Source organism: Hylobates moloch, unplaced genomic scaffold (genome assembly GCF_009828535.3).
Source record: "Hylobates moloch isolate HMO894 unplaced genomic scaffold, HMol_V3 SCAFFOLD_8, whole genome shotgun sequence".
NCBI classification, from domain to species: Eukaryota; Metazoa; Chordata; class Mammalia; order Primates; family Hylobatidae; genus Hylobates; species Hylobates moloch.
This window is the reverse complement of record NW_026652283.1, coordinates 102,818,272-102,832,364: the sequence shown is the minus strand read 5'-3', so window position 1 is coordinate 102,832,364 and position 14,093 is coordinate 102,818,272. Positions and strand designations below refer to the sequence as shown.

The 14,093-nt window shown below is 36.8% G+C and overlaps 1 protein-coding gene across 4 annotated transcripts in view; it reads left to right on the top strand.

Annotated features, from left to right (window-relative positions):
- LRRC3B (leucine rich repeat containing 3B) overlaps nucleotides 1-14,093 on the top strand; it is a 335,012-nt gene that overhangs the window by 167,889 nt on the left and 153,030 nt on the right. The gene's annotated exons all lie outside the window — the stretch shown is intronic.

Sequence of the window (14,093 nt, the reverse complement as noted above, 5' to 3'; positions counted from 1 at the left end):
TTTTTGCTATTGAGTTGTATGAGTTCCTTAAATGATTTGAATATTAACCCCTTATCAGACATATTGTTTGCAAATATTTTCTTCCAATACATAGGCTGCTTTTTCATTTTGTTGTTTCCTTTGCTGTCTTGACTGGGGCCTTACAATGAGGAAGACTTAACCATATGTATTGTGGGGTAAAATCACTATAGGAGGGACAAGTACAAATCTCTAGAAGCAGAAAAAAGTTTGAACTGTTCATAGAATAGAAAGCAGGCCAGTGGGACTAGAGCACAATGAGTGAGAAGAATATTGAGAAATGAAGAAGGAGGAGGAAGCAGAAGCTAGATGCCACAGGGCCTTTTAGACTATTATGAAAGGTTTGGGGTTTATTCTGTAAGCAATAGGAAGCTATTGATGTGTGCTAAAGATGATTTAATATTTTTAAAAGATCCTTTTGGCTAATGTGTGGAGAAAGAATAGTGGTGGTCAATGTGGATGCTGAGAAGTCACTTAGAAACTATCATAGTGGATCAGGCAAGAAATGATGATTAGTTAACCTAAAAAGCTGGCTGTGGACCTGGAGAGAAGTGAGCAAATCAGAAATGTATCTTGAAGGTAAAATGAATAGAACGTAGTGATTGATTAGAAAGGATAGTGAAAAAGGGGAAATCAAGGTGAGTGGATCACCTGAGGTCAGGAGTTCGAGACCACCCTGACCAGTATGAGCAATATGGTGAGACCCTCTCTCTACTAAAAATACAAAAATTAGCCAGGCATCGTAGTGGCATGCGAGTGTAGTCCCAGCTCCTCTGGAGGCTGAGACAGGAGAATTGCCTGAACCCGGGAGGTGGAGGTTGCAGTGAGTTGAGATTGTGCCACTGCACTCCAGCCTGGGAATCAGAGTAAGACTCCATCTAAAAATAAATAAATAATTGCTAGATTTGGGGTTTTAATGAAGGAACCACCTAAGAGAAGAAGCAGGCTTACGATGAAGGATGTGAAAATTTTTCCAGAGCTCTGCTTTTAGTTAAAGTTTGAGATAACCATATAAAACCTACTGGGATCTCAAGTAAATGGTTAAGAAAAAGATCCTAGTTGGATTCATGGGAATGGATAAGATCTCTTAGGGAGATAGTATTGATAGAGAAGAGGGAGGTACTGGATCAAGCCCTGGGACTCAGTGATCCAAAAAGATTGGGGTGATAAAGAAGAACCTGCATAGGACAGTTGGAAGGAATAGTTTGTGAGTAAGAGGAAAATAAAGAATCTAAAAGAAGAGTGTCTCAAGATAAAAAGGAAGAATAAACTGTTGGCTGCTGCTGAGAGTAAGATAAGATGTTAGAAAAGGCATTTACTTAACTTGGCAACTTGGAGGATGTTGATAGCATTGTGAAGAACAGTTTCCTTCATTGAAAAGTATAGAACTATACAGAGCAGAAAGTACAGACAAGTCCTTCAGGAAATTTTGGTTAGAAAGGAGAGAGAGGTTAATAGTTTCAGAAAAAGATGCAGATCAAGGGAGGGTGTTATGGTTGTTTCTTGGCATAAAATTGTTTATCAAAATAGTGCATACTATTATTTTGAAATATTAAATAATATTAATAAACTTAGCCTTTAAAAAATCCAGCAGTTCTCTGACCCTAACCAAGAAGCAATCATTTTTTACTCTGTTACCTGTTTCTTCTTGTCCTTGCCATTATATTTCTAAACTGTTAATTTAAATAAGCAGCAGATCATTGGCCTGAGGCTGCCTCTCCATACTTTGATTTCCTCTGTAACAAATCACAACCTACTTAGCACAAACTGAAAACCTAATTAGTAGTGAAAACAAACAGTTGAGCCTCATCCAATCATAAGCAGCCAAACTTCAGCCAATCACAGGCAGCCAACTGATTAGCCCATAGTCAATAAGGGAAACAACTAGCTTATATCTTTGGTTTGGATGTGGCTGGTTTCCTTCCAAATTCGTGTTGAAATTTAATTATTATTGTAAGAGTATTAAGAGGTGAGACCTTTAATAGATGATTAGGCCATAAGAACTCTGTTCTCGTTAATGTATTAATGCCAAAATCACAGGATTGGGATTGTCATCTTGAGAGGGAGTTTCTTATAGAAGGACAAGTTGGGCCCCCTTCTTGCTCTTCTCTTTTGTCCTCTCTTGTTCTTCCACCTTCCACTATGGGATGATGCAACAAGAATGCCCTCACCAGATGCCAGCCCTTTAATCTTGGACCTGCTGGCTTCCAGAGGTATGAGCCAAATAAATTTCTGTTTATTATAAATTACCCAGTCTTCAGTATTCTATTGTAGCAGTACAAAACAGACTAAGACACCAATCAAGCTATTTCTGTACTTCATTTCCATGCTCTGTTTTTAAATAGTCACTGCCCATGTTGCAGAACAGAGCTCTATAAACTACAATTTGGCTCTGAGTGCTGCCTGATACATAAATTGTTCTTAGCCCAAATAGACTCTGTTAAATTTAATTTGCCTAATTTTTTAAACAAAAAAATACACTTAGGTTATTATTATTATTATTTTTCGTTTAATACTTTCTTTTTTTATCTTATTATTATTATACTTTAAGTTTTAGGATATGTGTGTACAACGTGCAGGTTTGTTACATATGTATACATATGCCATTTGGTGTGCTGCACCCATTAACTCGTCATTTAGCATTAGGTATATCTCCTAATGCTATCCCTCCCCCCTCCCCCCACCCCACAACAGTCCCCAGTGTGTGACGTTCCCCTTCCTGTGTCCATGTGTTCTCATTGTTCATTTCCCACCTATGAGTGAGAACATGGGGTGTTTGGTTTTTTGTCCTTGTGATAGTTTGCTGAGAATGATGGTTTCCAGTTTCATCCATGTCCCTACAAAGGACATGAACTCATCATTTTTTATGGCTGCATAGTGTTCCATGGTGTATATGTGCCACATATTCTTAATCCAGTCTATCGTTGTTGGACATTTGGGTTGGTTCCAAGTCTTTGCTATTGTGAATAGTGCCACAATAAACATATGTGTGCATGTGTCTTTATAGCAGCATGATTTAGAATCCCTTGGGTATATACCCAGTAATGGGATGGCTGAGTCAAATGGTATTTCTAGTTCTAGATCCCTGAGGAATCGCCACACTGACTTCCACAATGGTTGAACTAGTTTACAGTCCCACCAACAGTGTAAAAGTGTTCCTATTTCTCCACATCCTCTCCAGCACCTGTTGTTTCCTGACTTTTTAATGATGGCCATTCTAACTGGTGTGAGATGGTGTCTCATTGTGGTTTTGATTTGCATTTCTCTGATGGCCAGTGATGATCAGCATTTTTTCATGTGTTTTTTGGCTGCGTAAATGTCTTCTTTTGAGAAGTGTCTGTTCATATTGTTTGTCCACTTTTTGATGGGGTTGTTTGTTTTTTTCTTGTAAATTTGTTTGAGTTCATTGTAGATTCTGGATATTAGCCCTTTGTCAGATGAGTAGGTTGCAAAAATTTTCTCCCATTCTGTAGGTTGCCTGTTCACTCTGATGGTAATTTCTTTTGCTGTGCAGAAGCTCTTTAGTTTAAATAGATCCCATTTGTCAATTTTGGCTTTTGTTGCCATTGCTTTTGGTGTTTTATTTCTCAGTTTATTAAGACATTTTCTCTTACTGCTGTAAAAAATTAAGTTTTTTATTTTTCACTTTACTGGCCGGGAGCAGTGGCACATGCTTGTAATCCCAGCACTTTGGGAGGCCGAGGTGGGTAGATCACCTGATATTGGGAGTTCAATCTGACCAACATAGTGAAAGCCCATCTCTACTAAAACTACAAAAATTTGCCAGGCATGGTGGCACACATCTGTAATCCCAGCTACTCGGTAGGCCAAAGGATGAGAATTGCTTGACCCCAGGAGGCGGAGGTTGCAGTGAGCTGAGATTGTTCTACTGCACTCCAGACTGGGCAATGGAGCAAGACTCTGTCTCCAAAAAAAAAAAAAAAAGCAACTTTTTTTTTTCCTGTTCTTTTAATGATACATGCTAGAGCAGAGATTAGCAAGTTTTATCTGTAAAGGGCCAGAGTTTTTAGGCATTGTAGGTCATTTTTTCTTAGTTACATTCTTATAAGAAACACAACTATTTAATTCCGCTATTGTATTTGCTTTCAAATACAGAAAATGCATGCATGAGTGACCATGGCTGAATTTTAACAAAACCCATATTATACATAGGGAAAACTCAAAGCAATTAACTAACCTGTCCAATGTCAAACAGCTCCTAGGTTGTAAAGCTGGAATTTAAATCCATGTTTTGTTAAACCCACCATCCATGCTCTTAGGCACAAAGTTTGCCTCCTAAAAACACTCTCCAAACTTTTCACATTACTGAAGATTACATAAATTTTGAATACATTATATAAACTTTGAACATTATATAAATTTTGAATACTCATGCTTTTGATAATGGACCTCCTCTCCAGTGCACTTTGTCTTGTGCCTATGTGTTCACATTCCTCTCCATCATAGCCTACCTCCATCCACTGTCAAGTGTGTTGGGATTATATTTCAGACAGTTTTGCACCTCTTGTTTTGTACTTCAGCTTGTACTTCTGTACTTTCTATGTTACCCCAATGTGCACAGCCTTTTCACACTGTGTTGGAATTACAGAGACCTGTGTTTTCTCTAACATTAGGCCACAAGATCTTTGAGGTGAGGGACTATGCCTTGTGTACTGTACTGCTGACAATGAATAAGCACCTGACATGTGGCAGGTGGTTAGTAAGTGCTAAATTAAATAGTCTAAGTACAGTAGGGAAGATCTGTGCCCTTCCAATTGTGTTGTAATCAAGGGTCAAACAATAAGTGTTAGATTCACAGAGGAGAGACAATTTATTCCTCATAAGGGATATTGAAGAAAGCTCCAGGGAGAGTTTGATGTTTCATGATGATTTTGGTGGTGAGAGGTGGGTTTGAGGTGCCACTGGCAGAGTGAGTAAATTCAAAGCCTAGAAAATGCAAATAATAGGAAACAGAAAACTTCTGTGTGTCTAAAATATAGCATATGTAGGAGCAGCCTAGAAAATTGAGTATGGTCTAGTTTATAGGGAGATTTGAATAATCTAAGTGGGATGTTTTTTATTTTGTAGGCAATAAAGAGGCAATGAAGGATCTTATTGTATAAATGAATGAATATACATGAGGTTATTAGAATAGTGCTTAATGCATTCAAGTTCACAATAAAGATTAACATTATTATTATGATTTTGAGCAGGAATATATAAGTATTTGTGATTAGATGAAAGGCGGATAGGCATTAATGAGTAGGGGGACCAGCTAGAATGCCTGTATCAATAGCTACAGTCAAACTTGTGTCATCTGGACTGTAGGAACAGGCAGCAGTAGGGGCTGCTATTGTATCCCCACAGAAAATAAAATATCCATCACAATCCCAGAATTGAAAAATGAGCAGGGAAAACCAAGGATGAAGCAAGAAAGCATGGTCAGGCAAGACACCACATGTGCTAGAGTCCTCCAGCTTGGAAACACGATTATGTGCAGGATGCACTGTGCATTTATCCCTCAGCTAGTGCTTGGATCATTCATGTGTACCTGACTTGGGCTTGAGGATGGATTTCATTATAACTGTGCTGAATTTGGGATAATCCTTTCAGAATCCAGGAAAGTGAGATCAAATGTCTAGCAGATACCTTTCTTATCCTATTCTTCACTAATTAACATGAACAGCAATTCTGACAATAGCAGCTCCTACTCTCAACCTCCCCAAGCTCAGCCTCCATCCCCTTCATTCCCGAGCCCAATCTCTCTCTGTCCTCGCCAAGTCCAGTCTCAATCTAATAAACCAAAGTAGACAACAGGAAAAGAAAATCTATAAGACCTACAACTTGCCCTTTCCCTAAGAACACACTTCCCTTGCATAGGAGATGTTTCTCTATAAGCTTCCTTAGTGTCTCTCTCTTTCTCCTTTAGTATCAGGCTTTGAATTTCCCATGGCCTGAAGTTTGGAAGGGATTTTTTTTTTTGAGATGAGGTCTTTCTATGTTACTCAGGCTGGTCTCAAACTACTGAGTTCAACAAATCCTCTTGCTTTGGCCTTCCAAAGTGCTGGGATTACAGGCATGAGCCACCATACTCAGCCTGGAAGGAAATTACTTGACCCCATTCTCCAGACATGAATCCTAATTGGCTTAAGATAATCCTCCTATTCTGTCCTCTCCTATAGTTATTGGATCAGGGATGAGCAAATGATCCAGGTCAGGTCAATTAGGGACAAGTTTTTCTCTTTCCAGAAGCATCAAAGTATAGCCCCCAAATGCCCAGTCATTGTATGACCATGGAAGGAAAGAAACCTGTAATGAGAAGTCAGAACCTGAGTCCTTGTTTCAGTGTTGGATAAGGCCAGGCTTAAAGCCATTTCTGCCAATGACTTGCCAATTATAGCAGATAAAATCAAAGCAAAATTAACAAGGTAACCATCTTATAACAGTTTAAATACTGCTTTCTATTACTTGTAACCAAAGAGTTCTAATTAATATGTCCTGGGATCTCTGATTGCCTCAGTCACTTGCTTGGATAACCTGAAGTATACTATTGTCTACCCTCTCTGCCCTCCAGAATAAACACATGCAGTTGTGACAGAGAAGACATGTTTACAGGCAGCTTGGAAATATAAAGTTATGGGTAGGTTATAAATACCATAACAACAACATTATCCCACACAGTGGGGGATAGTGGCAACCCTGAGTCATCATCTGCTTTACAGTTAAAGAACTGACAATTTTTTCTTCATTGAATAAAATCCAAATATTTTCTTTACTACAGATAACATTTTAAGTTATATTTTAAAGTTCTTCCACTAAAATAATGCAGTTTGAGTGATTCAAATTTTCAGCATCAATTCAAACAACATGTAACCAATAAACAATTAGTTTACCCACAGGCTTTGCTGATCTGTCTACCTAATTGTATGACAAGCTCACGTTGGGTGGGCAAATACAACTGTTGCCCAGGGGCTTTACCAAACCTTGTATTTACCTAAACTTTAATTTGGAAGATGTGATGTTACTACTAAAAATTGCTCTTTACTTCTCCTCCCCTTAGAAACAAACTAATAGATAAAGAGACCAACTTTAAACCTATTGTGGGGACATAATTCACAAAAAAGCACAGAAACCCTGTAATGGGAAAATTTATCCAGGACTACAATATTGATGACAGTCTAGTTTGCTAACATTTCTCATCACTTCATTCTATTCTAAATCCACGAGGTGCTCCTCTTGAAGAATATTTACTTCTGGATCAACTTTGAATATAAATTTAAACCCTATCCTGATGCAGGAATACTAAACTTTACACAAGGGAATGGGCACCAGGATTGAACCCACCAAATAAATGACACATTGGGGGAATTTGCTTCTGATTTGGTGACAGAGATTTACTAGATAATAATTATTTAACATTATCTATGTAGAACCCCTTGGGGAAATAAAAATGTATCTCCACAGTAACCTAGCAAAATTTTGTACCAGGAAGTCTAACAGAAGAGTTAGTGTAGCGGCTAAGAAATGTATTTCTAACCTTTTTGACCCCTTTGGACTCCTTCAGTCATCTGGTAAAGCCAGTGGATTTCTTCTTGGAATAATGTTTTTGAATCCATAAAATAAAAACACACAGTATTATAAAGGAAACTCATTGTATTAAAGCACAGTCATCAAAATATTTAAAAATTGTGATTATTAGTTTTTTTATTAATGAATTAAATAGTAAGATCTAGCAGCATAGCTGATAATTACTGTAATTTCAAAGTGCTGACAAGTATAAACAATATCTCATGATGTTTGTAAAAACTAATGTGATGGGAAAATGGGTGTTTCAATTGTCACAAAGTTACAGATACTACTAATACAACTGTGGGTTTTTATCTATACTCATAGTGAAAGGAAATACTAAATTTCACTTAAAAATAAGTACAAATGAAGATGCAATAACTTTTCCCATGAAAGTTTGTGGACTTCCTGAATTCCAGGTTAAAAATTACCATTCAAAGAGAATGGGCTCTGGGATTAATTCACTTCCCTTCTAATTTTGTGGACTTTAAGTCTTTGCGGAGTGGGGGTCCTAGTCCCTCTAATAATTGAATTAAATCTATGGACACTGTAAACATTAAAATGCACACACCCAAACACAGAGATATTTTGCATATCATCCGGTGATGGTGGGGTGTGGAATCCAGATTAACAATCTTTGTGCTACAAGGTAGGTATCATACTTCCTAGCTTGTTTATTCAACTGCCTAGCCACAGAAACAAGTGTTTTCAGATGAAGATGGTGACAGTGATGAGAAAGAGGATGAAGAATATAAAGGTACTGAATGGTCTTATTGGTAGATAGTAGTTACAGTAGCAGGCAACTGTAACTGATTTGAGTATTCAGGAATTGAGTAGAATTTTCTAGAGGAATTTAATCTGTGATCTACGCAGATACAGTGGATAATATATAGGTTACCTATGTAAGACATTTACTGCTTTTCCCTGCTGGGTGCCTATTTACCTTTCATCTGATATTCACACCTCAGTTTTCCTTTGGAGAACAAACTCCCTCACTCCTCACCCTCATCCTTAATCAATGTCATTTGAATGGAGTTATCTTTACCCTCAGCCTCAAAGTTAGTCTCATGTTTTGCCATTCAGAGAATTCACTCTTTTTGGCCATAGCAATTGGTCGGACATTGGCTTACAACCTAAGTCAGACAGATGATACTCAATTCTAAGACTTTTGATGAAGCTTATAGACAAGAGAAATCCTTTTCCAAGAGGGATGAATTGAAAGTAAAACAACTGGCAACCATTTTGCCATGAAGAAATAAACTGCCTGAGAATGAAGAGTAGAGGAAGAAGAGATTAGAGATCGGAAAATCAAGAATAAGTCCTGATGAAATTATCTGAACTCCTAATTCCAACTTTGCCTAAAGTCAGACATATCCATTAACTCTTGTTACATGGTACAATACATTCCTTCTTTTCCTTTGGGCCATTTGGAGTTCGATGTCTATTCAGCAGTTGTTCTGACTTAGCACATTACCCCCAACTGTCTAATAAAACTAGCGTTCAAAGTGGATACATTCAGCAGAGATGTCTTTTCTTAGTAGCTAATTCTTAAAAACTTGATAGAGTATTTTACATTTTGTGGATTAACTCTGCTAGCCTGAGGATTTCCCTTGCATCCTTATTTACAATTTTTCTACCTCCTCTCATTCCATAGGATTCAGGATGCTGATATGAGTAGAGGAGGGAGGGATATGGTGTCACAACAAGATCGGTGCATGAATGCATAAGTGGGTTCATGTGTGTGCATGTCAAAGCCAGATAAAATTACTTTTACTATTAGTTCATTGTTTTTTCCTGTTGATCTATATAGTTTTAATACAGTTTAACATGTCACCTAATATGTTTATAGGTGATGATTAGCATATGATTAGCATAATATATTAACTTCATATAGCATATATGATTAGCATAATATATTAACTTCAATATTCTTGGAATCTTTTATTTTTAGAGTATCCACAGGCATCAAAGTTTGACCCAACAATATACCTTTGGGAGGAAGAAAAATTATATCTGAGATAAACTGAAAAGTTTGTAAAGCTTAGCCAAAGCCACTGTGATATTTTAAGGCCCCTAAATAGACCAGCAACAATAGTTGAGTAATCAAACAATAGGTACATTTATTCATTTCACAGATGTTAATTAAGCACTTACTATTTGACAGCAACTATTCTAGGTTTAAGGGAAACAGTAGTTAACAACTAATAGTTAATAATTGGGTATTCTGATTCCAAAACAGCACCACAGAAGCAACCTAGCTTAACTCCCCACAACACCCAGAAAACCAAAAACAAATATAGAGTGCTGAGGTTATCACCAGCAATATCCCAGAACTCAAATATGAGAATGAAACAGTTTTCAGGCCACAGAGAAGTGAAAAAACTGATCAGATAGTAAGAGAATCAAACTTCCATATCCACAATGCCTCTCCCCACAATCTGCCAGACCCCAAGTACTCAGAAAACTTCCCCCAACTCATGATCTCTACAACGAAAAAGTGAGATCAAGGTGGACAACCAGCTTCCTCACCATCTTGGGTGCTCTAGCAGGATACCTGTGCCTATTCAACCCGCAGGAAGCATTGAAGGTTTCTGAAGGGAAAAATATCCCTCAGGACCACCAGAGACAAAATGTAGAAGCAGGACTACCATCTCCAGCCTGGAAGCTCTACTCTGTAATCTAGCCAAATCTGAGTGGCTATTTAGCAGCACCACACTTTAGCAGATACATTTAAGTAGTCTCTTAGGCACAAATCACTAGCCAGTCTTTCCACACTGCCAGGATATCATGCTTCCCTATCCTATTCAGGATATGCAGCACTCTGATAGTTTATTAGAACAGAGGCAAACTTGAGCTAAAGGTGCCATTTAGTGTCAAAAAGGAGGCAGTGACCTAGTGGGAAAAATATGATAAATTCATCAGGTAAATTACAAATAATTCCTAAGTAAACTATCTAATAAATACCAAAACAGGCTAGACTGAGAAGAATGGAATAAATAACTAATTCTTCAATATGAAGACACACATATGTTAACAAGAAACAACAACAAACAAAGTATCATGACCTCCCCAAATGAACAAAGCAGGGAACCAGTAACTGACCCTAATGAGATGGTAATATGTGAACTCTCTGACCAAGAATTTGAAATAGTAGTTATAAGAAAACAATAATATCTATGATAACACAGAAAAGCAATTTAGAAATGTATTAGAGAAATTCAACAAAGAGATTGAAATAATAAAAAAAACAGAAATATTGGAACTGAGAAATGTATTTGCTGAACTAAAAAATTCATTACAGGCTCTCAACAGCACAATGCATTAAGCAGAAGAAAGAATCAATGAAGCTATTTGAAAATATACAGAGGAGAAAAAAAGAATGAAAACAAATAGCGATCACCTACGAAATATAGAAAAGTACTTCAAAAAAAAGTCCCAAATCTAAGAATTATTGGTGTTCAAGGGAGAGTTGAACAAGAACAAGGGAGTAGAACACTTATTTAAAGAAATAATAAGATAAAACTTTCCAAAACTTGAAAAAGGTATGCATTTCTAGATATGGGAATGTTAGAGAAGACTGAAAAGACTTGACCCAAATAGGAGTAATCCAAGATATATAATAATCAGACTCTCAAAAGTCAAAGATGAAGAGAGGATCCTAAAAATAGCAAGAGAAAAGAAGCAAATACCTCATACAGGAGCTTCAATTAATGTGGCAAAAGATTTATCAGTGGAAACCATGCATGCTGGGAGGGAATGGGACAATATTTTCAAAGTGCTGAAAGAAACAACTATCATTCAAGAATACTGCATCAAGCAAACCTATCCTTCAAATATGAAGGAGAGACAAAGTCTTTCTCAGACAAACAAAAAATAATAGAATTCACTACTACTAAACTCATCTTACAGGAAATGCTAAAGGGAATCATTCAATCTGAAAGGAAGAAAACACTAACGTGCAAGAAGGAAACATTTGGAGGTATAAAACCCATTGGCAAAATTAAGCACACAGAGAAACCAAGAATACTGTAATACTGTAACTGTTGTGTAGAATCCACTCATAATTCTAGTAAGAAGTCTAAAAGACCAATCTATCCAAAGCAGTAATAGCTACAGCAACCTGTTCAGACATAGGCAATATAAAAATATATAAATTGAGATAACTAAAAGTCAAAATGGGAAGCATGAAGTTAAAGTGTACTTTTTTAACCACTTTTTCTTTATTTTGTTTCTATTTTTTTTTTTTGGACATCTGAGATAACTTATGTCTTTAAAATAACTTGTTATACCTATAAGATGTTTCTATAAGCCTCATGGTGATCACAATGCAAAAACCTGTAGTCGTTTCACTAAAAATGAGAAGGAACAAATTAAAACATGCTACCAGAGAAAATCACTTAACCACAAAAGAAGATAATAAGAAAGAAAGGATGGGAGAAGTTACAGAACAACAAGAAAACAAGCAACATTACCATAGCTACAAATAATATAAAATACCTAGGAATTAATTTAACCGAACAAGTGAAAGACCTAATAAAGAAAATTATCCTGGTGAAAGAAATTGAATAGGACATGGCAAAATGGAAAGATACTCTATGCTCATAGATTGCAAGAATTAGTATTGTTAAAATTACAACACTACCAAAGCAATTTATAGATTCAATGTAGTCCCTATCAAAATAACAATGAAATTATTTACAAAAATAGAAGAAAAATTTCTAAAATTTATGTGGAACCACAATAGAGCCAACTAGCCAAAGGAATCCTGAGCAAAATACAAAACTGAAGGCATCATACTACCTTACTTGAAAATATACTACAAAGTGATAGTAATCATATCAGCATGGTACTGGCATAAAAACAGATATATAGACCAATGGAACAGAATAAAGAAACCAGATATAAATCCACACATTTACAGTCAACCCTTTTTTGACAGGGTCATCAAGAACATACAATGGGGAAAGGACAGTCTCTTCAATAAATGACACTGGAAAAACTGGATATCCATATGCAGAAGAATGAAACTAGACCCCTATCTCACACCATGTAAAAGATTGAATCAAAATTGATTAAAGATTTAAATCTGTGACCTGAAACTATGAAACTACTGGAAAAAAAATAAAAGAAATGCTCCAGGACATTGGTCTGGGCAAAGAATTTCTGTGTAAGACTTCAAAAGCACAGGCAACAAAAGCAAAAATAGATAAGGGTTACTTCAAGCTAAAATGATTCTGCACAGCAAAGGAAACAATCAACGAAGTCAAGAGACAACCTACAGAATGGAAAAAAATATTTGTAAACTACTCACCTGACAAGGGCTTAATAACCAGAATATATAAGGAGCTCAAACAACTCAATAGCAAAAAATAATTAATTCAACTAAAAAGTGGCCAAAAGATAAGAATAAACATTTCTCAAAAGAAGACATGCAAATGCCAACAGGTATATGAAAAAATGCTCAACATCACTAATCATCAAAGAAATGCAAATCAAAACCACAATGTGGTATCATCTCACTTCAGTTAAAATGGCTTTTGTCAAAATCACAGGGAATATTGAACATTAGCGAGGATATGGAGAAAAGGGAACTCTCATACACTGTTGGTGGGATTGTAAATTGGTACAGCCACTAGGGAAAACAGTATGGAAGGTCCCCAAAAATCTAAAAATAAAACTACCATATGATCCAGCAATTCCACTACTGGATATATACCCAAAAGAAAGGAAATCAATAGATCAAGAGATATCTGCACTCCCATGTTTACTGAAGCACTATCTGCAATAGCCAAAATATATAATTAACTTAAGTGCCCATCCGTGAATAGATGAAGAAAATATGATATATACACATACTAAAATATTATTCATTCATAAAAAAGAATTAAATCGTGTCATTTGCAGCAACACAGATGGAACTGGAGGTCATTATGTTAACTGAAATAAGCCAAGTACAGAAAGACAAATGTCACATGTTTTCACTCATATGCAGGAGTGAAAAAAGTGGATCTCGGCCGGGCATGGTGACTCATGCCTGTAATCCCTGCACTTTGAGAGGACAAGGTGGGTGGATCATGAGGTCAGGAGATTGAGACCATCCTAGCTAACGCGGTGAAACCCTGTCTCTACTAAAAATACAAAAAATTGGCGGGGCGTGGTGGCACGTGCCTGTAATCCTACCTACTCCACAGGCTGAGGCAGGAGAATCTCTTGAACCTCTGAGGCAGAGGTTGCCATGAGCTGAGATCGCACCATTGCACTCCAGCCTGGGTGGCAGAGCAAGCCTCCGTCAAAAAAAAAAAAAAAGTGGATCTCATGAAGATAAGAGTAGATTGATGGTTACCAGAGGCTGAGAAGAGTTGGGGGCAGAGAAGAAGAGAGGCTGATTAATGGGTACAACTATACAGCTAGATAGAAGGAATAAGATAAGATAGCATTTAATAATTGGTAGGGTGACGGTAGTTAACGTTTATCTAGTATACATTTCAAAATAGCCAGAAGAGAGCAAT